The sequence below is a fragment of the Sus scrofa genome, chromosome 2 (genome assembly GCF_054392235.1).
Source record: "Sus scrofa isolate SSC_HxYL_T2T_F1_AM1 chromosome 2, Sscrofa_HxYL_maternal_Yorkshire_Landrace_v2.0, whole genome shotgun sequence".
NCBI classification, from domain to species: domain Eukaryota; kingdom Metazoa; phylum Chordata; class Mammalia; order Artiodactyla; family Suidae; genus Sus; species Sus scrofa.
Window position 1 is genome coordinate 131,155,977 of NC_139384.1, and position 26,411 is coordinate 131,182,387.

Below are 26,411 nucleotides of genomic sequence, written 5' to 3' on the forward strand. Positions count from 1 at the left end.
TCCTGCCATGACCATTATAGCAGCTTCCTAATTAATTTCTTGATTTCCACCTGGCCTTCTACCCATCTATTCTCCATACAGCAACTGATGGTCTTTTAAAAACATAGATTCAGATCATGTCCTCCCCTGCCTAAACCTCTCTAGTGGTTTTTCGTTGTTGTTCTGGGGTTTTGTTTTTTGTTTTTGTCTTTTTAGGGCCGCATTGCAGCATGTGGAGGTTCCCAGGCTAAGGGTTGAATTGGAGGTGTAGCTGCCAGCCTACACCACAGCCACAGCCACGCCTGGTCTGAGCAGTGTCTGTGACCTACACCACAGCTCCAGACAACGCCAGATCCTTAAGCCACTGAGCAAGGCCAGGGATCAAACCTGAGTCCTCAGGGGTGCTAGTCAAATTTTTTTCCCCTGAGCCATGAGAGGAACTCCTCTAGTGGTTTCTTATTGCATCTACAACAAAGTTGAAACCCCCTATCCTGGGTGCAAAGGGGCCATCAGCCTTCCTGACCCCATCTGGTTCCATTCCATCACTGCCCACTCTGCTCCACTCTCTCAGTCTTGCTTTCCTCAAAACACGCAGCTCTCATTCTGTCTTAGAGATTTGCTGCTCCCTCTTCTTGAAATTTTCTTCTCCCACCTCAGTCTTGATGCAGCTGGCTCACTTTCGTCCTTCAGAACTCAGTTAAAATGCCTTCTCTGACCCTGAAAACCATCCAGTGCCTTTTCTTTCATCAGTCTATTCCAAATTTCTGTAATAATTTGTCCTTAATTGATATCTCCACATTCCTACCCGTATTTGCTTTTTTCTGTCCCCTCCATTAGGATGTGCGTGTTTTATGGGCAATGGGTTTGTCTTGTTGATCACTGTATCTTAGTGTTCTGGAACAGTGAACCCCCAACAGATATTCATTGAATAATGCATAAGGGTTAACTCAAGAAAGCACCACAACAATTTCTGACAAATCAAGGTTACAACACAGAAAAGTGGAGATGCAAGGGGCAAGGATAGGTATTTTCAGATATCTGAAGAAAAACATGGAAGACAGTTATGAGGGTAGAACTGAGGTCAGTGGGCAGAAGTCATGAGATAATGTTTGCTCTAAATAAGGAGAAACTTTCTAGTAGTTCCAGTAACATACATGGACTGGCCCACCTAAGGGGTCAGGAGGCCAGAGGAGTGCTGGGCTGAAAGGAACGCTGTCCAGGCGAGTGAGATGTCAGATGTGGGGGTGGACAGCGAGGACCCAACGGAGAGCCTGATTGCCTGTGATTCTTGGTCCTTCCTCAGGAAATCACAGATGGTCCTGCAAAATCCTGCTGTTGACTCATGCTCTTGCTGGAGTCTGCCCATAGGTCTTTAGAAGAAGCAGTGGGCCTGCTGTCAGAGAATCAAAGATCAAGTCCTCAGGCTTTGGCCAGGCCTCATTTATTCAGGATCCCAGTTGTAGTGGGATCCAAAAAGTGTATGTGAGGACAGAGATGGTGACAGCCTAATGGGCATGACAGGCAATGACCAGAGACCTTCTGGGCAGGGAACATACAGCATCCACAGTGCCCTGCCTCCTCCCATCTCTGCACATCTCACAGAAGGTCTGGAGTGTGGGATACAAAGTTGAGCTCTGGTGTGTGGCCTTCCTGGGGATGAATGTCATCCACTGGCTTATGACGAAGGCTCAATTGCCAATGGCATACAGACCCCAAGAGATGATTTAACTCCGCTCTTGTCTCTAATCCTTTACCAGTGACTCATAACTTTCTCCTGACACCAGAGCAGCTGGGCCAGCCAGCTGGAGAGAAGACCTCCAGATGTTGCTGGCTGGACTTGGAGGGGGCTGTAGGGCTCTCGTCTGTGCAGTCAGCCCAGGGTGCGTCAGTGGGCCAGAGTGGGGCTGCTTCCCCCTCTGCAAACAAGATGCGCCCGGGGACGTCAGCTCTGTCGTGGGCTGTCTCTCATCCTTCCACACAGCGTGTCTCCACACACAGAGCAGTGCAGCTCCTCTTCTTCTGCAGCTCAGAGGAGTCGTATTTCTTTTGGGAATATTAGATCCTTGAGCCAGTCCATCTGGAGAAGGTATGAGAGAGAGTCCTCTGGCTAGAACGTACCCACCCAGATGTCTGGGCTTAAAACAGATCTCCAACTAGAGAATGTGTGAAAGGATGAGAAGCTAAAGGAGAGGAGGGGGTGGGGCCAAGGAAGAGATGATGTTGTTTCTGAGAAAAGGATTAAAACAAAGACATAAAGTTGGATTCGTTGATTAGACACCAGAAAAATATGAAATGTACGTGTGAAATCTCATTAAAGTGGCTCTTTACGCAACGTTTTGTACACTGAAGGCACTTGTTAAATATTTGTTAATTTTGATCCAAGTGGCTTTGAGTTTTTTAAAATATCAGCACATTGAGCTCTACAGTGATTGTAAAAGGGGCAAATTTTTAAATGAAAATGGAAATATAAGTCAGGACCTATGGAGTTTTTAAGTAGTTGTGACTGTTTCAGTTCTGTTACACATGCAGCTAGTAAGAGCAGTTGTCTTGGAGGCAGAAGGACTGAGGGTCAGATGTGGAAAAGAAACCCAACTTTTTTTGCTGTAGCCTTTTATGCTTTTTAAGGTTTTTTTTTTTCTTTCTTATGGATGTGTTTCATTTTTGGAACAAGTTATTATTTTTTGAATCTGTGTCTCCAGAGGCGAACCTGGAACGCAGGCCTGCCGATACCTGCCAATTCCCACAGTTTTTCCCAGGATCCCATCCCTTCACAGTGTGTTCAGCCAGCGGGAATGTTCTGGAATACAGGATGAGGGTGAGGGGGGTTTATAGGCATGGTAGTGTCAGTAGTGGAAACTTTATCTGTGACGCAGATGGATATATCTGGTGGCTGATAGTTTACACGACACCATAAACCCGCCTGCGTGCTATATGAATGGCTGCCTAATTTATTAGCTTTCAAATAAAAATGTAACAAACTTGGAAAGGCAGGGTGCAGTGAAGTCAGATACCAAGAATCGGATGAGCTGAAAGCCAACACTCTTGGTATTTTTTCGTTTTCCATAAGCAAGATTACCAGGCTGTGTGTAATCTTACAAGGGGGACCTTTTCTCCTCCTCCATGTGCGTGTCCATTTCTGGGCAGCTCCCACCCCCGTGTTCTCTGGCATCACTGCCTCTCTTGGCATTCACTTCCCATGACAAAGGAAGCCAAAGGCTGCTTCCAAAGCAGCCCCAGAGGACACCCAACTTTTTAGGTTTTTTTTTTTTTTTAATTTACACAATGATTTTTAAAAATCTAAAGATATTTATTTCTTCTATTATTGTTGATTTACAATGGTCTGTCAATTTCTGCTCTACAGCAAGCGACCCAGTCATATATATGTGTGTGTGTGTAGTTTTTCTCACATTATCCTGTCATGTGTGTTCTCTTCTGGGAACGGTCACCTTAGACTCTGAGAGAATGACTTCCCAGAGCAGGGGATCATTGACTTGTGGGCAAATGAGGCTTCATCAGGTAAGCAAAGAAGCCCTGTGGGGAGGTACCCACGGTATGCAGAGATGATAGGTAGGAAGTGTCCTTCATCCTATCCCTCCCTCTTTGGGAGATGAACTACAAGCAGCGGCTTCTTCCTTTTTGTTCTTATCACTTGTTTACTCAGCAAACACTGAGCTACGTGCTGAGATGGGGGCCAAGACTTGTTTCTCCCTTCTTCAGTCCCCCTTCTCCCGAGAGCCCATTGCAACCACTGTGGAGCTGCTTCTCTTGCCGGGTGGGTCACATTATGCTCCTCTTCTCGGGGCTCCAGGGCTCTCACTGGGGTGGGAGACAGTTGTTTCTGAATCGAATTTCAACTCCAGTTTGAGCCCAGGAGGCAAGTGCTGCCCAATGAAACATGTGCAGTCTCTCTTCCCTGCCCCGCCAGTATATGCTGCTCCGTCCGTAGCTAAATGCAAAAGCAGACCCTACTGTGGGCATGCACCAGGGATTTCTAGACCTGCCCACACACTGGAACCGCTTGGAGAGCTTCAAAATTTAAGAATGCCTGTGTCCTGCACCCAGACATCATGACTGCACTGGCCTGGGGGTGTGGCCCGTGCTTTGGAAACTTCAGTAGCTCCCCAGGTGACTCAAGTGAGTAGACGAGTTTGGGAACTGCTGATATAAACACAAATGGCATCCAGATTACAATCCTAATCCCTTTCATTTCAATGCCATCAGCTACGCCAGGGCTAATTAATCATGATTCAGAAAACTTGTCTTTGTGCCAGCTCCTTGGAGTGGCTTTTAAAACATCTAAGTTTATTTCGTGCCCACCCACCCGCATGCCAAAACATAATTTAATCCATCAAAAATTACAGGGAGCCATGCAAAAACTTCTTTTCCAGCATGGGGCTTGCAAAGCATTTTTAATGTAAACACAGACAATAGGTATGTTCTCTTTTCTGACAGAGTTGAAATAGAGCAGACCTAATTAACCCACCCAGATGCTGTGGAGCGAAGGCCACGGGAATACTGCGTTTGGAAGCCTATCTTGCAGCCTTATCAAAACGGCTTTTCTCTTCGACAGTGCCCTGGTAACCTGGGAAATATAAATTTTGATTACTGATTGCTGCATTGTTAGTAACTGACTATATATCATCAGTAGCTGGTCACCAGTGTCAGCCCAGACTTAATTATCTCAGCCGAAGAGAAAGTAACCCCATGAAAGAACTGCTTTCCAATTAAAGCAGCAGAGAATATGTGATTTGTCTCTCTGGCGATACCCATTGCATACCCCTTTTCATGTTGTTTGTATTGTCTTCTTTTCCTCATTACAAGCTCCGTTGTGTATCTCGGGCACCCTCACAGAAACACATAAATATCAAGAGGAGGGCTGTCAGACCTTTGAAAAAAAATCCTGGTCACTACCAAAAAAAACAAGTTATCAGAGTTTCTGCTAGCAAATGCTACAGTTCAGGTTAAAGATGGCTTGCAGCATAACCATTTATTTTCACAGGTTCCTAACCTCCATCAATGTGTGTACGATGCCTTGTACACACGTGCACACTTAATTTTTAGAAGATATTCCTCAGGAGTCAGATGTTCTATGCATTATCTTAGCTATTGTTCCAGTTACAAGGAAGACATTTTTCTCCTACTTCAAGAAAAACTATTTGGGCTAAAAACCTAGGCTCTCTCTTTAACTCTTCATCTTCCGGATCTTGTTTGTTTTCACTGCTGTTAGTTTGTTATTTACTCCAACTGAAGGTCTGCCCACTTGCCTATCAAGGCAGCTCTTCACCCCAGGAACATGTATGAGTTTGTCTCTCTGTGACCGACTTGACCCTGACCAGGGCATAAACAAAGGCTTAGAAGTCTGGGTTGTTCCAGAAAAGATTTGCTGAGCACCTACTGTGGGCCAGGCACATCCTAGGAAGTGAGGATTTCTCAGAGCACAAAGAAGACTCTGCTTTCAGAGCTATTCTAGTGGGTTTCCAGCCCTTTCCTTGTGACTCCATAGCCTTGGGTTGGCTGTTTTATCTGTAAACCTCTGGTTCTTCCACTGTAATGGTGATGCTTTCCCCTCATACAGGGGAAATGCTTTCTCCTCATACAGTTGTTACGAGGACTGAAAGCCCCCGGCCCCTGAAGAAGTGTTTCATATATGCTTCCTTTTTCTCCTCCATCCCCTTTTGCTAAGGGTTGGCATTTGGAAACTCTAAGTATCTTCATGTTTCAGCCTTTTGAATTTTGTATATATCATGCATCACTTCTTCACTAAAACACTTCCTCACTGTAGTTTCAATTTTCCCCTCTCCCCCAAACCTCCCAACCATGCATAGCCTGCTGTGTCTTGCCTTGGAGCTGCCTACATCATGTTTCACTTATGCATCGCTGCCACGCTGAGAAGACAGTAACTGCAGTTTGATGCTTAACCAAAATTTCGTGGAAGTTTAAATAACTCTTTTGGTAGAAGGAGTGCTGTCTTTTTCTGGATACACTCTTTTCAGGGCCATGTCAATGTGAAAAGGAGCAACAGCCTACGGTCACTGGTGTTAGTCATTATCCACTAGGCTTCTGTACGTCTTCCCGTCTTCCCGGCTATTTTCCAAATACCCTAAAGGGAGGAGCCCTTTTATAGTAGACAATAAGTTGAGCTCATTTGCCATCTATGGATGAGCAGGGTACTTTCTCAGGCACTGTGGCTGGTACAAAGATGAGGACTGGCTGACAGATGAGAACTTGGGAAGAAGGCAGCATTTAGAACCTTTCTGGAATCTTCTCACCTAGCAGTCCTAGGTGAGCACCTTGCCCTAGCACCTTAGCTTTCCTGCTTGTGCCTAGGGTTAAGAATACATCCCAGGGTTTCGATGAACTGCTGCTCACCCTAAGGATGAGAAATTCTCACAGTTCCACTGAACTGGCCATTACTGGTTTTCTTTTGCTTTCTTTTCTTCTCTCCTTTCCATCCTTTGTATCCATCTTGCATTGCTCTTCCCTCCATGAAAGGTGTGTTTTTCTTTGCCCAACACTTTCCTCACTGCCATCCCCCCAACCCACCCCACTCCTCTATCCCATTCTTTTTTATGCCACGGGAATTCTCAAGGGAAGAGCATCTTCCCTTAAGATATTCTTTAAACAACCCTGGATCTATGAGGGCTTTCCTGATCCCCACTGACACCTAATCACTCACGCGTCTCTCTTTTTTCTTCCGTATCACAACAGTCAAACTGACATTATTTGTTTACTCATCTTCCCACACCACTAGCCAGTGAGCCCAGCAAGGGCTATGAAAGAACAGAGGTTCGACGGGTAAATAAGTAGATCAGCAAATGAAGAATCAGAATACACAATCTCTGAACTCAACGGATTTACAAATTACAGTTTAGGAGGGAAAAAGAGATGTCAATAACAAACTGTAACACCAAGCACACATACATATGCACTATAAAGAGACTGCCACACATTTCCAGAAAGCCTTAGATTTACTTGCTTAGTTCACTTTGAGATGGATTGGAGCTGTGAGGCATACCATGCACTGCACCAGACCTTCTTTTCTAAAGGCCTTAGAGCTAGCTGGCCTCCGAAACCCTGTTACGTATACATGCCGTGGTAACACACAGTAGCAGACGACCGTAGTGTTGGCCATTCTGCTTGCAGATACAGGCTCTTGAAATATGCATGAAATGAAAGAGGCTGCTCTTCCTTCAGTAACGTGAACACCTCCATATTCTACGAAATCCCTGACCTCGTTACACTGCTGAAAGCATCGCTTAAGTGCATGTAATGCCCTGTATGTGGAAGAAATTGTTATCTTGAGAAAAGTAAATTTTGCATTCCCCAAGTCCTGCATTATTAAATCTGTGATCTTAATATTACATTAGAGTAGATATTTTATTCAATTATATGGACAATGAAATAAGAACCGAGAAAGACATAGCTGGCCCAGATTCCCCTGGGTGTGAAGAGGTGATACTTACTTTATCTACTTCTGACAAGGAAGTTTAAATTGTTACTTAAAGCGCCTACCAGCAAAATAGCAATTCAAACAGAGGTTAATTCTTCACAGTCATACTTGGCTTTCAACATTTTGTCATTAGAACTAAGAGACTGAACATTGCTGCCCTAGAACTGGGCGGAGTTGGATCTTCCAAAATGCTGGATCAAGAAAATTGAACGTGGCCAAAAGACAATTATTGCCAAATTAAACAAATGGGTTTAGGGCTTGCTTAATAAAAAACATTGTTCCTCGTGATCCAATGCATGGAAATACAGGGACTTTTTTTTCTATATGGAAGGAAATATTTCTCACTAAAGTACTTTCAGCAAGTGGTCTTTTATACCTGATAGGCCATGGAAAGATGAAAAAAATAAATGAGCTGGGAGAAGGAGTTCTTTTCCATCTTCCTCCTTCCTGGGAGCTGATGTTCTAGCTCCTTGCTAGGAGAAAGGGGTAGGGAACACGGGCTGTTCCATCTCTCCTTTCAGCCCTTTGGTTCTAACCAAGTCTAATGGTGAGTCATAGGCAGACTCTTAACAGCATAGTGTGAAAGTCAGCAAGAACTTTCAGTTAAAAGTCAACCCTGAGACCACAAAACCTTAGATAAGATTAAATTTTAACATCCAAACAGCTCTCAACTAATCTGTCTAACAGGCTGAAATCCAACTCAAGTGCCATTAATTTAAGAACACTTAAGTCTAGAGACCACAAAGCAAAAGCTTATTAAATATGAACAATGATGCAACTTAGGGAACCAAAAAGAGGGAGGGAAATGTAGGTTTTTCTTTAATTAACAACTTCTTACAGGATCTAAGTTGCAGCTATCATTTCCTTTCAGCCATTATTATTTAAGCAAATCTAGTTGTAAAGCAATTTACGCTCGCCAGGATCACCAGAGGTTAAACACCCAATCAACAAATGCGCAACCCTTTTTACCACTTCCCTTTCCTTTCTTCATTTCCTTTCTTAACAATTGGGTACTATTCTTAAGTGATTAACATAGTGCATGATCTCTTTCCCATTTTCCAACTTCATCCTTTGAAACCAAAAGTGAATAACAAGCCTCGGTAAACTTCCTGCCATGGTTCTCGCTTGCTTGGGGCTGTGATGTGGATTTCCAGAAATGTCCAATTCGAGGAAAGTACACCTGCAGAGACCCCCAAGACGCTGTTCACCATTCCCTCTCTCCCCACCCCGTCCTCGTTTGTCATGACAGTATCCAGCTGATGCTGCAGAAGCTGTGGATTATCAGGGAAGCCAGCTCAGGTGAATTACCTGCGTTGAAACAGGTGACTTTGTCTGTAAGCATACTGTTGAAACTGACGAGGCTCAGATATCCACTCAGCTAATGAGCCTGCCAAAGGACCCTGGCGGAGGTGTCATCCTTCTGCCCACTAAAAGCCTTTCCACGGCCCTGCATCCTCTGTCCGAAAACTAGGCAGGAGCTTAACAGCTGCCAAGCTTCCAAAATGCGAACAGCAGCAGTTGCCTATCTAAGCTGTGATTGATGGTGCGCAAAAATACGGGCCTACTTCATAGATACTCTGGCCCGCAACAAATTAAGGATCTAAACCTTTGTGCTAGGCAGATAGCCAGTGTATTGTGGGGGACTGCTGTGGCTCTGTAATTATATCCAGCCTGATAATCATCCATTCCACCGCTGTGACTGGCCAGTACCCAGGGACTTTAATTTCACTGTCCCCCTCCACCAGATAATGCCGACCTTGTGTCACTCTGACTGTGAAAAACGCTGAAAGAGACAAATGAGTTTTTCTCTGACTATGTTAAATTAACTAATGGATTCTGATTGTGAAACTGGCATCCTAATAATAATCCATGGTTCTGCCATGTCTGTGGACATGTAGACAGTCTCTAAGGGTGTTGTTAACCTCAGGCATTAAAACAACAACAACAACAACAACAACAACAACAACAACAACAGAGAATCTGGCACATGTGAATAAAGGATCTATTTTGTGTGAAAACTGATTAACGAAATACTTTATATTTCAATCTGTTGTTTTGGTATCTGGAGACACATCTATAACAGAGCTGTTGTATTGTCTATTAAGTGAGCAGTTTTAATCAGCATTTCCATCTTTTCTTTGAGTGCTTTTGTTTTCCTCATCACAAGGTGGCTGTAATTCAATATGGCTGCACGTCCATTTGAGCTAAATGTAGATCTTTAATATCTTAGGATGAAAATAATCACTGTTGGCATTGCTTTCATTCTAATATGAAAGGCACGATCGCTTCCTGTAATTGGTAAAGGACATGATAATCTGTATAGGAGGGTAATTGTACAGATTCCAGCTTTGTAGCTATAGATAGTCCCTATTACACATGGTCTTAATTTTTAATATGTGTTTTTCACTAAAATATTACGAGTTTTTTTTCATGCTGCTAAAAAGATGAATGTCCTTTCCCATGTTCCCATCAGAAGTCTCTGTGTGCTGGGAGGTTAAAAAATGACAACTGAGCTGTTCCATACCATATTAAGAGCGAAATTTGGCATCCTAGATGTGAATTTGTTTCCAAAAATAAACAGAATCTGATAAAGTTTTTATTTTTAGGGGAAAAAATATTTTAGAAGCAAAAGAATCATACTAGTTTTTTAAAATAAATTTTTGTATATGATTTATTAAAACCCTTTGGGTTTCTGAAGAATAAAATCCCATATTAATCTAAAAATTTTACCTTTAGGAACGGGATACTAAAAATGCAGGAGTTGTAGAATCTTTCTTCATCAGTGACCCAAAATACCTGTTTGCCTTTATTATTAGGTGGTATATTTTCAGAAGGGCCCCCTCTGCCCAAGAGGAATTTAGTTTTGCAGGATGATAACATTTTATTGTGTGTTTACCATGCTTCAGGCTTAGCTCTCTTTAGTAATGACTCATTTAATCCTCACATCTCCAGACACATGCTGGTATTATCCCTATTTACAGGTTAGAAGACATTCCAAGATCACACACTTGTGAGAGAGGGAGCATGGATATGAACCCTGGGCAAGCTGACTCCAAAGCCCACATTCTTAACGACTACGTATACTGTCCTTTAATCAGAGTCATTTCCTAAATCTTAAATTCACTAAACATTTAATAAGTGCCTGTCTAAGAGCAGGGCCTTGTTCTCGAGGTTTGGAATTAGCAGTGGCGGAGGGTATGGAGTGGAGAAAAGGGGGAGCAAAGTTAAAAAAAAAAATTCCTCCTAAAATTTGGCAGACCAGATGGACATGATTCAATGAGTATAGTTTGTATAATAAATCCTGCCTTTTTCAGTTGGCCTTCCCAGTTTAGGGACTGGTGGGACCCAGAAGCTAGTGTCAGAGGCACTTGGCACACCCATCCCGGGCGACCTGTGTAAAGGCCCTCCTGTGCCCCTGCAGACACTTCCAGGGTCACTCTTCTAAAGGGACCCACAACCTGGTGGTAAAAGTCCTCACCTCCAACATATCACAGAGCTTTGATATTTTCCCTGAAACTCCAGTGGGTATAAGTAACAATGCCTTTGGATGTGGTTGCTTTGAAACCGCTAGCTCTGTCACATGCAAGCCAGTTGTGAAAGTGTCATTAACAGAGACCCAGACAGAGATGACAGGTGTAAACAGTTTATAATTTACAAACCTCAGATCGGGCGTCTCCATGCCCTCTCCCAACCGCGGGCCCTGGGTATGCTCTGGACATGTTTTTACAGGACTGTTCTTAAATAAATCCTGTATCTCACCTAGTAATCTTCTAGCCATTTGAATCCCTTTGACTGTTTATGCAAACGATGCAAAGCCATTGGTTAATTCTGAAGTTAGCATTTTAGAATGTCCCCTGTCAGTTAAGTAGACACACGTGCCTTGGAATACTCTGAATGGATAGTCATTCTCCTCTGTGCTGTGGATTTCCTTCGTTTTTCTCCCCTTTTTGAAACCCTTGGTGCTCCTAAGCATCGGAGATGGTAGGTTTGAAAGGACCAGCTTTTAAAGAGACTGGCCATTGTTGCCCTGTGCCCAGAGGTGGGATTTCTGGTGCCTTTAGAGTCGTTCCTACTTAGATGCCTTCTGCATTTTTCAATGCTGACATGTTTCAGTAAAACTTTGACTAACTGGAATACTTGGGGGAGAGGGGTTCTGGTTGAATGATTTCCTGGTTAAACTGAAAGTTATTTAGAAAGCCCTTGTTATTGAAAATCTTTCCAAAGTACATCAGCATACTTTTCTCTGGAGTGAGGCTGCACGGCTGGAGAAAAATTATACGTAGCAGTTTGGAAGGGCTGCAGAACAAATTTAGCAAAGCTGCTAACTGCTCTCAATTCCTTTCTCTCACTCAAAAGCAGCTCCTCTCTGGATTGGCCAGGCAGTCGGGATTCCAGACCTGTACTACCCTCTTCAAAGCCTCTTTGTTTCATCCAGGTGGAGGCCCCACTTCCTATTGGGGCGGGGGCTGGGAGGGGCAGGGCCAAAGCCAAGGCCAGGAGGCCATCAGCCCTCTGCTTGCTTCCCTTCCTCACACACCTCCAGGGTTCCTGCCTTCTGTCTCCATTTGCGTTCAAGACTGACCCCTCCTTCACCTCGTTCTGGATTCATTCTCTCCACCTTCCCCAGGGAGGCTGCCCGTCTCCTGGTCCTTTCTCGGGAAGTTTCATTCTCTCCCGGCCCACTGACCTGCCCATTCACATGCCTGCCTCCCTAACCCAGACAGACCTTTCTCTCCATCTGTCCTTCCCTGGAAGTCCTTAACCTTCACGGCCAGACACCGCACCAGGGTTGGTACGGATCCGACGTGCATCTGCTTGCCGACCTCCATCGGCTCCACAGCTGTTTCTCTTTGCCTGTAACCCCACTGGAGCTGCTCCCACAAAGGCCAGTGGTGACACAGGAGCCTGTCTCAGCAAGCTGGGTTGATTCTTCTTAAACAGACCAGAGGTCCTTCCCTTCTCTCCACCCCCGCTGCCACCCCTGTTTGCTGATGGAGCAGGAAGCAGGTCTTGTCACTCCCCTTGCACTTGGAATACAATACCGACTTCCTAAACCCACAGCCCTGCATGCTCAGGTCCTGAGAGCCCCTCCCCCGTCTTCACCACATTCCCGCCAAGCTACCTGGCTTGAGGTCCTCATATACCCTAGAGCCCCTCTTTCCTGGAGCTGTTTTCCTCTCTGGTTCCCTCTACCTGGAGAGCTCTTCCTGGGGCTTCCGCCCTGCTCACTCCTCCTCCAGGTCTTAATTCAGATGTTACCTCCTCTAAGACCTGAGACTGAACCATCTGTGTATGTTCCTAATACCCCCTCCTCAGTATAATGCTCTTTTCCTTGGAACCCCATTTTTTCCCTTCATGCTACTGATGACAGGCTGTCACGGGAAGTGCAGTCCCTGGCTCATTAGGTATTGTTTACACCCATTCTGCGGTGAGCTCATGAATTCTTGGATAGTGTCCTTTTTGTTCACTCCTAAACACCAATGCTGAGCCTGTATTGAGCACCTAGTTATTGAATGACTGAGTGAACAGATGGGCACTTTCTTTTACAACAGAGGGCCTTTCTAGAAGGTTACAGAAACCTAACCAGAGACATAACTCAATAAAGAGCAACTGAAGAAATTCAGATTTTTCAGCTTTCTAGCATTTGAAATGTCTTACTCGTCTTTACATGTTTGTTAAATCAGACCACTCAGCCCGAAGGGGAAAAGCACTTAGCATTCTACAAATACACATGCTGTTCTAAAGAAAAGCTCACGTGCTGTGTTGGACTAGGGTGGCCTGAAGGAAGGCGGGCAGCCAGGTGGCAGCCTGGTGGCAGCAAGGTTACTAGCTCAAGGGAGAAAGGAGACAGATGATAGGGGTTGATATTCCCGGGCTCTGAGAGGCTAATGTTAGACCAAGTGATGAGGTCGTTGACCAGTTCGAGAAACAGGGAAGCTGGGTAGCAAGTGGGATGCAGAACTGCAAGTCTGCACAAATGCAAAGTTGGCTTTGCAGCAGTTGGGAGGGAGGACAGGAAGGATTGGGGTGGAGTTGAATAGAAATTGCAGTGATGAGCAAAAGCTCAGTGGCATAAGGAGGCTGTTGTGAGCACATATGAGAGAGCAGCAGGAGTTTGATGATAGGCACATACTCTTTGGATTTTGGACAAGGTGAAGTGGGATCCAGGTAATAATCATAGTTATCCTGACTTTGTATCTGATGAGGAACACAGATAATTGGGCTGGTGATGTTTCACGTATTCAGTGGGCATAGAAACCACAGGAATGAAGGTTGCCATCTACGTGAGGAAGACAGTGAGGAGCTAGGGCTCCTCGGAGTCAAAAGCATCCCCATTATACAGATGTCCTGCTCGATCTAGGGGAGCAGGTACACTATATCCTGAAAAACAAGGTTGATACTGAGCTGAGGGAGACACTGGAAATATGCAGTACCTTTCAAAAGATGCTGAGCTTTTAGACAGGTCATGTTACAGCTACAGGAGTGGAGGAGCATCATTACAAAATGATTTTGTAAAACAGGTTACATCCTCTCTTGATTTTTTTCTTCAATCCAGATTTTCCTGTACTGAAGATGTTTATAGCAGGGGACTTCCATATCATTCTAAAGCATAGCCCTTTAGTTTTTAAGCAGTACAAAATATGGACAAATTATATGCCAATACTAAATAATTAACTCAATCCTATTTACACAAAAGGAAACGATTTCAAATAAAGATGTCCATCTGGCTTTTAGTTCACCCAGCCCTGCCTACCTGCAAGGAACATAGTTATTTCTTCTGCTTAGAAGAGTTTCCCAGAATCATCAGTTAAAAAAACACACCTTAGGCAGCATGGAGAAGCAGCAGCTAGCACCAGTAAATTTGCCTTCCTCTTCCTCCACCCGCTTATTGCAATTAGATTCATCATTTGGTATTATTTTAAGAGTGATTGAAATTGAGTATTAGGAAGAGCTGGGTCCATTGTTGACTTACAAACAAACAAAAGAGTCCTCTCCCAGCACAAGAATCGCTGCTTGGCTGCTTTTCAATAGCTGAGGCTGACCAGATATTTACCATCAGCTTGGTGAAGAAAGAGACATTGTCCTAGGGAACCAGAGCCCTGGGAACCCAGTCCCCACAGTGATGTACCGCTAACTGGGGGTGGGCTCTGACAAAGCAAAGTCTCCGTTTCACAGAGGTGGGACCTAAACAGGAAAAGAAAAAAATCCCCAAGTGTCAGCATGTTGGGAAGACACCAGTTGCAGTAAAATTGTGAAACAAGTGCTGGCAGGCAAACAACAAATGACATCCACAGCAAACTGAAAAATGCTTATCAGGGTTTGACCAAGAAAAAGGCCCCTGTCTTTTTGGGGACACTGGCAAAAATCCCAGGTCCTGCACCTCCTGAATGGCCCCCTGAGCAGTGTTTCCTTCAGGTACTGTATTATCAGTCGCGAGATGTTCTCAGCAGTCAAGGAACAGCTGCACAATGCAAGCAGCCTCTGAATGGTCCAAGAGGTTTTTATTCAGGCCTTGTGTGGTTAAAAAAAAAAAAAAATACACACCAAAACCGGTGTTCTTTTGTGCTTTACAAAGGCAGTGCTTTTCTGGCTCCAAGTTCAAGACTTGGGCTATTAGGAGAGGCAAGATAGACACAGTATTAGCGTGTGTGAAAGAGAAAATGAATAGGCATTCCTAAAAATCAAGTCCATAAGAGCAGCCCAGTGTTTGGAACACCTACTTAGCCAGAAGCAGCTCCAGCAGCTGTTCGAAGGTGTTTTTGATTCTTACGTTTTTGATGAAAATCTTCTGGCAACAATTACACACACACACACACACACACACACACACACACACACACACACACAGAGGCTCACTTAGAGACCTATCAATAGGAACTACAGTATGTATTCTAAGAAATATATTCCCTAAGTACAGTGGTAATAGGAGCTAGAATTACAGAAAAGTTAAAGCTAAGAGACCGTCTGATCCAGTACCTCAGCCTGCCGAGAAGCCTTTTCTGCTGGAGAGGTTAAAGGACTTGCCCCAAGACACAAAGATACTTCACAAAGCAACGAATGCTTGACAGCCTGGAGGGAGGATGTCCTGGCACTTCCAGGCTGCCTTGAATGTGATACAGTGTTTAGGGATCAATGGAGAGCAGATCATGAGTTTTACTGTCAGTCCAGTCTGGGCCTGAACCCCTAGCACTGGTGATTTCCACTCGTGTGACCTAGGGAAAAATTCCTTTCCTCTTCAGAATCTCAATTAATTTAACTAAAAAAGGGGGATTGCAGTATTTAGTGCCTTTAGGGTTGCAGAATGAAGTGAACAAACAATAGACACTAAATAAATGTCGGTTACTGCAGCTGTTAAGAGTAGTAGTATTGTCACCTTGTTGGGAATTTGAATACATTTAGAAGAAGATAATAGGAAAGTCATAAAAAAGTTAACCCAAAGATGTGTAAGTAAGCATATGGGTGATGAATGCAGGCAGATCATATAAGCAAAATGTTTAACTGCTTTATCTGTTCTTACAAACTTAGACCAAGTGCTTTGTAGGAATAATCTGCTGTCTTCATACATGAATATCATGCTTCTTATCCATCTACTTGGGTTCAGTGGCTTGAGGGTTTTTTTCCCCAATGTTAGTAATAGGTGTTGGTTGACTCTTGAAAAGCATTTTACCTTCCTTCAATAACTTACTGCGGAGCATTTTAATTTTTTTTTTTTTTTCTGATGACGGGGGCAAGTCCTAAAGTAATTAACTTGGGTGGCCAGGATGCAGTACCACGTACTATCCTGAGATGTCACGGTCACCCATGTGGAGCCACCCATGCTGCTGAAACAATGAATGACTGTCATGTCCTTCAAATTCCATGTTTTTCAAAGTTCTTCTAACACGATCATTTTACATGAGTTCTCTGGATGGTTCTGTTCAGCGGAACAGAATTTCAGTTGGCTTTCAACAGCAGTCTGTTAATACTTTCATCTGTTATTTAACCTGTTGTGTATCTGTTACAATATACTTAATAGCTGCTTTTCATGTACTTATATTAACTTGGAGTTGGCAGTATTTTTGATGGAAGTCATTCATAGCAACTAATAAAATAACATATTCAGTTGTAGGTACTGAAACCCAGAAAAATTTTCTTCATGGTGCATAAAGTGCAATTTTAAACATATACACCTTATGTTTATGTACCATAGCCCAACACCCTGGCCTCTGGAAGTTAGGACAAATGGCATTTCTCTCTTCAGCACTATACGACTTTTTACGCTGGGGTTTTAGCTGTGATGATGTGGGTCAGTGTTACGTGATAGTTCTGCTTCCTAAAGCTGGAGGGGATACTGGGTTGTTTTTCTTCCTGGAATATATGTCACATATGCCTAATTCGGAGGGTGCTAAAGATCTGTAGACTTTTGAGTATGCACATAATCTGACATGCTATGAAGAACATTCTCCTTTGCAAGCTGAGAACAGAACACGTCATTGATAGTCATTATTTGCCAGCAGCGCCTTGCCCCTGCAGCTGTGCTGGCCAGTGTGCAGAGCTGCCATCCATGCTACTTAGGCCACCCCTCAAAGAAACGGCTCCCAGGATTCCAATATGGTACCTGTACCTTTCACGGCAGTACATGTTCAAGATTCCTCTAATGCCGACTTGTGTGGCCTTTCTTTAATTTGTGCCTGATTAATTTCCTTCAAATATCACACAAACACAAAACATAACTGATGGGTTTCCTTCGATAACTTGATTTTCACTGATTGAATTGTTAACGCCATCTGCATCAGGGGTGGATGTTCAGAGTAAATGACTCACAGGTCTTTGAAATCCAGATACTTTATGTTTTAGTTTTTCTTTCACTTCTGCCCTGGACTTTCTTAACCTCTTGATTTTATATAAAGATTTAATTATTTAGGTTATCAGTCACATCAGCTGTTCTTTCCAGTGTATCTGAAACGAACATTAGCTGTAGAACATACTATATTTCCTTGGTGAATTTTTAATTTGTTGACTAAGTGTTCTGGAGTATCTTCAGATCTCCCAGTTTGGTCTTTTAATCCCTCTTTCCATTACCAGTTCATTTCATCATATTCATTTTCTTGTATTAAACTATTTTTTTAAATAAAACTTTTTGTCTTGCACTGTAACTTCTTGGTAAGGTAAAAGATGGTTCTTTTTTATATGCTCAGGCTGATATTTTCTTCATATAATGAGACGGGATTCAAATACTTAGTTTTCAGGGCATGTAGTTATTGTAACACTAAGATATGAATGCACATGCGTTTGTGTGTGTGTGTGTGTGTGTGTATTTTTAATTGGGAAGAATATCCATTGTCATTCTTTTGATTCAACATCAAATTCCACTTTGAAAGTAGGAGAGTAAAAAAACTAGCATAGTAAATGCAGGCCAAACTGGACTCTATCGTCACCACAAACTGCATCACACGGGCAATTTCCAGCCCTGTGCCCACTGCCGTCTCCATTGGAAGTCCCCATCCCGGGATAAACTCCTACTTCAGGTGTTCACAAAACCCCCCTGACTTCTGGCTGTGCCTCTGTTTCAAGCCACTTCTCCTGGGAGAGGCTGGCTTCTGGTCATTCCCTGAAACTGAGAAGAAGTGAACTTCCATCTCTGCCTCTCTGATCTCTGTTAAGAACCATGATGTGTTGAGACTGAGGGTGGGGCTGGGGCGTGACACTGCACTGGAGTTTTGTCCCAAGATTTCCTGTTTGCTTGTAACCAGGCATCCCTCGTGTTTCCGAGACTGATGTTTTGTGTACACACACATCATATACCTAAAGGATTGATGTGTGTACGCACGCAGCATATACCTAAAGGACAGATGTTGTGTGTATGCACGTGTCATATATCTAAAGTCAAGAGTGAGAGAGAGAGAAAAACAAATTTGGCCCAAGTTAACATTTTTCACTTGCGGCTTCCCTGGCAGTTTATTCTCTTCTGACTGGCACCATTACCAGCCAACAACTTCTCCTTCAGATCAGCATCTTTTGGCTTGTGGATGCTGGCGTATTTCTGCATGGCTGAAGGCAGACAGGAAAAAGTCTTGTGTAAATAATATTTTCCATTAGCAGCACTGAACTGATGTCAAGGCTCTCCATCCATCCCAAGACAATAAAATTCACCAGCATGATAATATTAAGATGACAATGTAAACGGCTTACGGTAGAGATTGTTCTGCCCCACTTGATTCTAATCGGGGCAAAATAAAGGAGTCCGACCTGGATCATGTCTTTCTCAGGCTCCAAGTGCTTGATAACATTCATATGGATCAGCACGGAGGGTGAACTCAACAACAGTTGAATCACATGCTGGCCTGGCATCGCAGAATGCTGATCAGCAATGATCCCTGTGTCCAGTGCATGTTAAATATTCACAATAGGAATCCAAATGAATACCATAGGTCTTTGATCTAAACCTGCTGCCTTTGTGTTTGTGAGAGGGGAGAGGTAAAGTCACTGAAATTACTATGATTTATTTTTAAAATGGTAACTGGTATTCCAGGACAATTTGAAAGCAATATTCTTAAAAGGTAATAATCCTAGACTAACATGACTAAACAAAGGGATAATTACTGGGCACGATCCTAGGCTCAGAGGCCACCCACACAAGTTCACTCTGTCAGTACCAAGCTCATGTTGTCCTCATTAAAAGTTCAAATGCTAATTAAGAGAGTGAACTAGGTAACGTCTTACAGATGAATAGCTATCTAGGGCAGAAAGAAACTTTTCAGTTTTTAACAGATGCTTTATTTATCCAGTTAAGAAGTCTCATGCGCAGAAACACATGTCGTATCTTGGTAAATGCACTGGTGGCTGCCCACTCCGTGTGTTTCCCAGGTTTTCTGAGGATTCTGTCCCTGCTGCTGAGCAGGTAGCCTGGAGACCCGTCAACGATTAAGTTCCTTTATATCCCGTCTTAAATTTGAGATACAAGAATCGGTGTGGGGTTTTTTTAAAAAGACTTTGGACAGGAAGTTTGAGATCATCATTTCCTATATTCTTCATAGTTATTATCTGGGAAGTAAATGGTATAAAGATCCAGGAACCATGCCCCAAAGTCATTACTGTGACTGACCAATATTCTGATGTCAGAGATCCGGGCACTTCCTTGAGAAATAAAGTGTCTTTTAAAGGACACTCAGTATTTTCTTTTCATCGCTCTACTATGTTTTATTTCTTCCCAAGAGACATTTCCCCAACCTTTTTATATACAGATATTATTTTTAATAGCCTTTTTAAAGGGCCCTGATGACCCTTTATCTTTCATTAATAGGGTGAAGGAAACATTTGTTTTCTCGCCTCTCATTTACTTTAGAATAGAGGGAATTTAAGAGCAACATATGTTCCATACATGCATTGCATCAAAAAAACTAACAAAAAAATTTTTTTTTCCAAAGAAAAAAAAATGCCAAAAGATGTGAATTTCTTTTGAAGGTGAAGTCTGACCACCTGCACATACTAGTAGATCAGGGCAAATCTGTGGGGTTTAGTGTCACATTAAATCCTACGTAAAGCTGGTTCTTGCGTGATGCTTGGAGATGTAGGAAGCACCTGTGGCTGAATGGTCCCAGGAGCAGGAAGTGAGGGTGCCAGAGCCTCTTTCTTCTGTTCAGGACAGCTTGGTTCACTTTTCCATCTCTTCACTTCTCTAGGCTGGCACTTGCTTCCTTTGCTTACTGTGGCTGCTGCCTCAACCCCATTCGTACCTTTTGCCCTGACATGTTTTGTCCTGTTAGAGGTAGCATCGTTTTCTGTTGGTAACATCTGTGAACGTTGGTCTATTTGAATGCTGACATAGCCGAAGCAGCATATCATCAGGTTGAAGGTTTTTTTTCTCCCTAACCTCTGAAAATACTAGCTTTTCTTCTTCAAGGTGATGTCAATTTCATTTTTCAACTCCTATGGGAGGTGATTGGTTTTTTGGTTATGGCTATAAGTGCATTCCTTTAAGCCGCAGAAGTGCTACCTTTCTATTTCATAACTGGTTAAATTTTACTTAATGATTTTGGAAGGCCCTTACAAATTCCCTTGGTTCCATACCCCGTCACCCCCCCGCCACGCTGGGCCCCTTCCCATGCTTGGAGCAGGAGAGCCAAAAGGCCCCAGGCCAGAAGAAGTTCCCTCCCATAGAAACCCCTCCACTCTCACCTTTCCTGACTGCAGACGTGTCTCAGTCTTTTTTCTCTTGATCTCATTTCTGCTGAAAATACTTTTCTTCTTCCTAGAGTAAGACTCATTACTCGAACCCTCACAGACTATACTCTAGAAATACCTATAGCAACACCCACTAATCTAAAAACAAAGCTTCACCTTAACCTTTAGACTTGTTACACATTTAAACAAGGCCACAAATTTCATTTTCTAATTCACGGTGGTCAAGACTGGTCTACCTGTGGTAACTATTCGATCTTCTCCAAAGGTTTAAAATCTGACTAGTTCCCTGACTTGAGAGGGCTGTTTCACCCCAATTAGGCATCAGAGTTACCACCGCCACCTGCTGACATGAGTTTATGCTAGAAAGAGAAAGAAAAGTAAATGGGACAAGATGATAAGCCACATAGATGCCTTTAGATGATGTGGTTAAGCCTCCATGCTTCGGGTTGAGTCTCCAGTGTGGTCAAATCCACGTCCAACTAGCCCTTTTCATGTCTGTGGTAGACTCTTTTTTCCTTTGCTTCTCCACTAAATTCTTTAACTTTTGGGGGTCACCCTTAAAATACATTCGTCTGGTCTTTGATTGCATGGCAGTCAGTGTTCTCTGCTCTGTTTCTCATGTAGATGAAATGCGCCTCAGTAGAGATGGGAAAAAAGAATTCTCTTTGGTCCCTTGTGTTTCCAGGAAATAACTTGTCTGCTGGAAAAGCTGGGAATGGACTTTCGTCCTTCTTTCAGCGACATATTTACATTTCTGATTTATTACTGCGGAGGGCACTCCTTCCAGCCTCTGTCACTAAGGGTGGCCCTTCCTTATCAGAGTTGGTTTCTGAGATCACTGAGGAATCTCCTTCCCCAACCCTCTTTCCTGGACTTGGGGTTGGGCACAGTTGAGGGCACGGGTACAACTGGTGGTTTCCTGGTGTACCTCTCAGGAGAGGCCTCCTGTGACTCTCAGAATGGATTGTGCCTGCCAAACCGGCCTGAGATAATTACATCAAAATGCTACAAGGACAAAGAGCAGATCCGTAATTACTGTGATATCACCGTTTCTGGTCAATATTTCTCTAGTGCGGTATTTACTGCTTTTAGACTTTGGCACAAAAGGTGAAGTGGCAAGGGTTTATCTGCAGCCTCACCCTCCACTGTTAGGGGCAGTGATGTAGGAGGCTTATTCACGTACCACCTGATGGACTTGGTTGTTCTGGAAAAGGGCAGCCAGAGTAGGAAAGTAGAGAAAAGGGCCCATGTCGTCTCTTGGTGTAGGTGTGAAGAGACCTTTCAAATGTGGTGACAGTCTGCTCTGAAGAGGGGTGTCTTTTTATCCTGTCACCTTCAGTTCTGCCATCCATTAAAACTGTGTGGGTGATGGAAGAAATCCTCATTTACCTTAGAATCAGGGCACACAGTGCTGAGTTATCCTGTGAAGCTAATTTGATGATGAAGATTGTTTCTGAAGGGCTGTGACGCATTTTAGAAGCAGGAAGTTTTAATAAAATGATAAGTCATTTCAGTAATAAGGACATGCTGGAAAGGAAGGGCAGAGTCTGAAACCTGACGACAACCATAATGCTAAAGGCCCCTTAGATTAGTGTCCCTCTTATCACCCAGCTCTCTGACCTCAGTTCTCTTTGTCCATGTGGCCTTAGGACTATTGGACACATACTGGGCCCTCACGACTCCACAGGTCCCAGCATATCAAGGTCCAAGTTGACTACTTCCCGAAGACATTCTGCTCTACATCTTGAAACATAAACGACCAACACATACCACCACATCCCTACAATCTAGTCAGTTACCTAAATATTGTTTGTTCTTATTTTTTTTCTTCCTTTTTCTAAGACAACCTCCTTTTTTCACCCCACATTCTACCTGTCGTCACATCTCATGTCCATGTATCCTTTGGACCAATACCTCTCATTTCTGATGAGCTGTCAGGTGGTGCTAATGCTGCTTCTAGGAGCAAGGGTTTAGGATCATAGGGTTGGAACTAGGTAAAGACTGGGAGCTCTTGGAAAGCCCCCATCCATTACACAGATCCTTATCCTAACCCCTTGCAATTAACATAACAGCAGGAGGGGGAATTAAAGAGCTTTCCAAATTCAGATCCCGAAAATGATCCTGAGCCCACCCATTTTCCCTGATTCCATCTCTCCACATGTCAGCCATTCCCACCTCTTTTTATTCCTCATTATCGCTGGTCTGAGCAAACACAAGCTTCAGCCTGATAAGCAATCAAATGCCTTTTCCATAAATACAGATTCTCATGAAAAACAAAAAGTAAAGGGAACAGAATGGAGAGGTGTTATATATTCAATTTATTTTTGGTTCCAAACCTATTTTTTTCCTTAGGCTTGTTGCCTGATTTCCATTAAGTCATCCCGTTTGCTCTCTGCCTTTGCATCACTTTTTCCTGCTACTCTACAAAGACATTAAAAGAATTAAAAAAAAAATCTATTGGCCTTGAAAAAAATCTTTTTTTTTTTATTCTATTCTAGTGGCTTTAAAGAAATAGACATATGTACCAAGTATCGTAAAGGGGTATAACCCTGATGTGGCTGCTATTTAATTGTATAGAAATATTTGCTCTGATCCTTTTCTTCCAGGTCATCCTAATTGGACTCCTAGCCAAGGAAACCAATGTGCTAATAAACCCTCCAAATATATTCACACTGTATTTGTTTATTTTTCAGTATTCAAATAGATGAAATTAACCCCTAAGAATTAACTTCTAAAATGCCAGCCAATCTGGAGTGTGTGTTATCAGAAACAAGTGGTTTTTATAAATTCTTAGGGTGAAAAGGTCTGTTTTAAAAGCATTGATCGTGTTTTCTCGTTACTTAACTATTTGATGAGTATTCTCTTATGTTCTGATTAAGAAAAGGCCTTTGTGTCATCTCTTAAGAAAGTCTCTACAACAGAAGCTTTTATATTGTAACAGTATTACTAAGAAGCAAACATTCAGACTGGCTAATAATGTCTTTGGATCTAAACCAGAGGAGAAAATCCAATGATGTAAACTGCTATACCTACGATACTTAATAAAAGAAGCTGAGTGATCCCTTGAGTCAACACCCATGAGTGTAAAGCATTCTGCAAATAAGGAAGGAAAATGATAGGCGCTATTAATTAAGGTATATTATACCCAGGACCTTGCAATATCTAAGCTACTCTTTGGGAAGAACAAAAGTGCATTTAGGGGCTGCAAATTACTGCTGTCTCTGAACGTGCTGAACCTTATCCCTGGACAGAGCTTTGTGTTGGAAGACTCTGGCCCCATGGCTATCACGGTTATCATGTAAAACCATCCACCCTATCACTTGCATTCACACCTGCAGACAGGGATGTCTGGCAGCTCTGGAACTTAATTGGCTCTTTTGTGGCTGATCAGTCTTGAATTGATTCCAAGGCTCTGTGGGCGTCCACCCACTGGGCACTACAGAACGGTAAGGGCCAGTTGTAATGCCCTCACCCTCCTTGACAGCTTTCTTTCCTTTTCCATACTTGAGATTTGATTTATGGACCTTAATTCTTGCTTCTCGGGAGGACTGACACTCTCTTGATACTGACCATTTAGCTGCTGTATCTGAGTCAGCTCAACAGTAGTTCTCAAGGCTCCTGGATATGTTTCAGTGAACGTCACGTTTCTTGTCACACTGGAGCAGAATACTCACTTTGGGGTGGTGTATGGAGAAAAGTTTCAAGCCCTTGATGTGGAGGACAAACTGTGCATGTCATTCTACAGAGATAATTTTGAAAATGCATTCTGGAGGGTTGCCGTGGGCAACTAATACATCTCCAGGTTTTTTTTTTTTTTTTTTTTTTTTTTTTTTTTTTTTTTTTTTTTGGCCATGGCGTGCAGTGGCTTCATGTGTGATCTCAGTTCCCAGGCCAGGGAGTAAATCCAGGCCACAGCAGTGAAAGTGCCAAAAGCATCGGGTCCAAACCACTAGACCACCAGGGAACTCCCTGTCTCTGGGTTTTTGATGATCAAGAATTCTAAAACATGCCTCCCAGTATTTGTGTTACATTCTTTTCAGTTGAGTCTAGAAATACAGTGGTGTGTAACGTGCAGAAGCTGTTGTTGTACTTAAGTCCTACATTTTTCATTAATATAGCTTCTTTAACTAAATAAAGGTTTTCAGATAGGCTTCCATGAATCCCTTTTTCAGGAGGAAAACTGAGGCCGGGCTTCCTTACAGACTGTACCAAATCAGTAGAAGATATACAAAGGCAACTTAATTCTCCCTGACTGTCCACCTTCAGTTCACCTAGAACCAGTACTGTTCTGTACAGCTCCAGTCTCTAAACTGCGATGGGTAACCAAAAAGGTTGTCACTCTTCCAAAACACTTAAAACTGTGTTCTCACATAAATGCTGTCTTGGAAACTAAAGGAATAATAGGATAGGCCTGACATTCTCTTGTCAGCAGTTTTTACTTCTAGAGAGAAGTGTACAAGAACTGAAGCATTACCTTGTAGATACAGTATTCTAAACCACTAATTTAAAGGTTCTCGGTGCTAGCTGAGGGGAAGACCCAGTGACTGCTTGTCAAGGCCCTTGATGAATCAACAAATAATTAAATTAAAAATTGTTACAAGCAGACAGGAAAATGGACCTGATAAATCATCTCTTAACTGTCTCTGAAAATTAGAAGAAAAAAAAAATCCCATGTTACATCCCCTTAATACAGCCAAGGACCTACTAAGTTGTTACTTTATAAGCCTCTACCATTTGAGGACTGAATCAAACAATAAGAATTTCTCTAGGAGTCTCAGAGGTTAGCCTTAATAAAGGGATGAATTCTGGTTTGTACCATCCCATAGCATATGGAGATCCCAGATATCAGGACACAATTCAGGCAAAAGCCTGGAGAGAGATAAGACACAGAAGGCACTTGGTGATTATGTTTATCTCCTGGAGAAGGCTAGACTACCGTGAAACCCGCGTGACATTCAGAAGGAGAGGAAAGGGATGGGGAGCCAGCACAGGGGTAGCTCCAGCTGAAACCTCTAGTGAGCCCTTTTGCCCATCCTCTGACCAAAGGTTCCAGTGGTTGATTCTTTTTCACTTCTGCCAACAGTAAGCAGAGAAATAACACTCTCCTCTTCTAATGAGGCGTACATAACCAATTCTTGTTAGCGAAATGCACCATGTGTGTTCTGCTAACAACATAGATGCATGTACCGTTTATGCAAAATGCACAAGAGAGTTTTCCTCTATATCATGCATACCATTATAAGATAAACATTTTCAGAGCATTTAAAAGTATACAAACAATAACCAGAAGGCTTAACCAATATTCATGCACTATCACAGATACCTCCTTGCCAAAGGCCAGTGTTGCCTTAGGGACCAGTGACAGCATATATTCAGTTCACTTGGCTGTGACTGATTCCATTGTTCATGGTCCTTCTAAATGGGCGTCTCACAACCTATGTTTCAGTCAGCGATGGGTCCTAACCATGTACAAATGGGAAATAAGGAACTGTATCCCTTTAGGGTTTGGATAGAAAGGGGTTCATGGTTAAAGAGTTTATTTGTTAGGAGCTATTTTGAATATAGATGTTGGAATAAATATCCCTCAGTTATTTCAGGTTGTTAATTTCTGTAATATTTCCTTGTATGACTACTTCTAAGCTTCCTTAATTTTATTTTAAAAGCAAAAGAAAGGTATCTACTGAGGGTTAGTTACAAATTTCATGCTGTCAGCAATGTCTGAATTGTTTTAAGAAAGGAGAGATTACCAAGAGAATGATACCCTCCAAGGTTATCTGACACCATTACTCTACCTTTTAGTTCTTGAACTTGAAACCAG

At 42.9% G+C, this 26,411-nt stretch overlaps 1 protein-coding gene across 10 annotated transcripts in view; it reads right to left on the minus strand.

Annotated features, from left to right (window-relative positions):
- Window positions 1–26,411, minus strand: part of SEMA6A (semaphorin 6A) — a 124,864-nt gene that overhangs the window by 75,082 nt on the left and 23,371 nt on the right. For 3 of the 10 annotated variants that reach the window (XM_085014344.1, XM_085014342.1, XM_085014340.1), the window contains exon 1: window positions 4,463–4,556. The exons of the other annotated variants lie outside the window; for them this stretch is intronic. The gene's annotated coding sequence lies outside the window, so the exon portion shown is untranslated. Of the gene's footprint in view, window positions 1–4,462; window positions 4,557–26,411 lie in introns of those variants that run through there. 10 annotated transcript variants of the gene reach the window in all.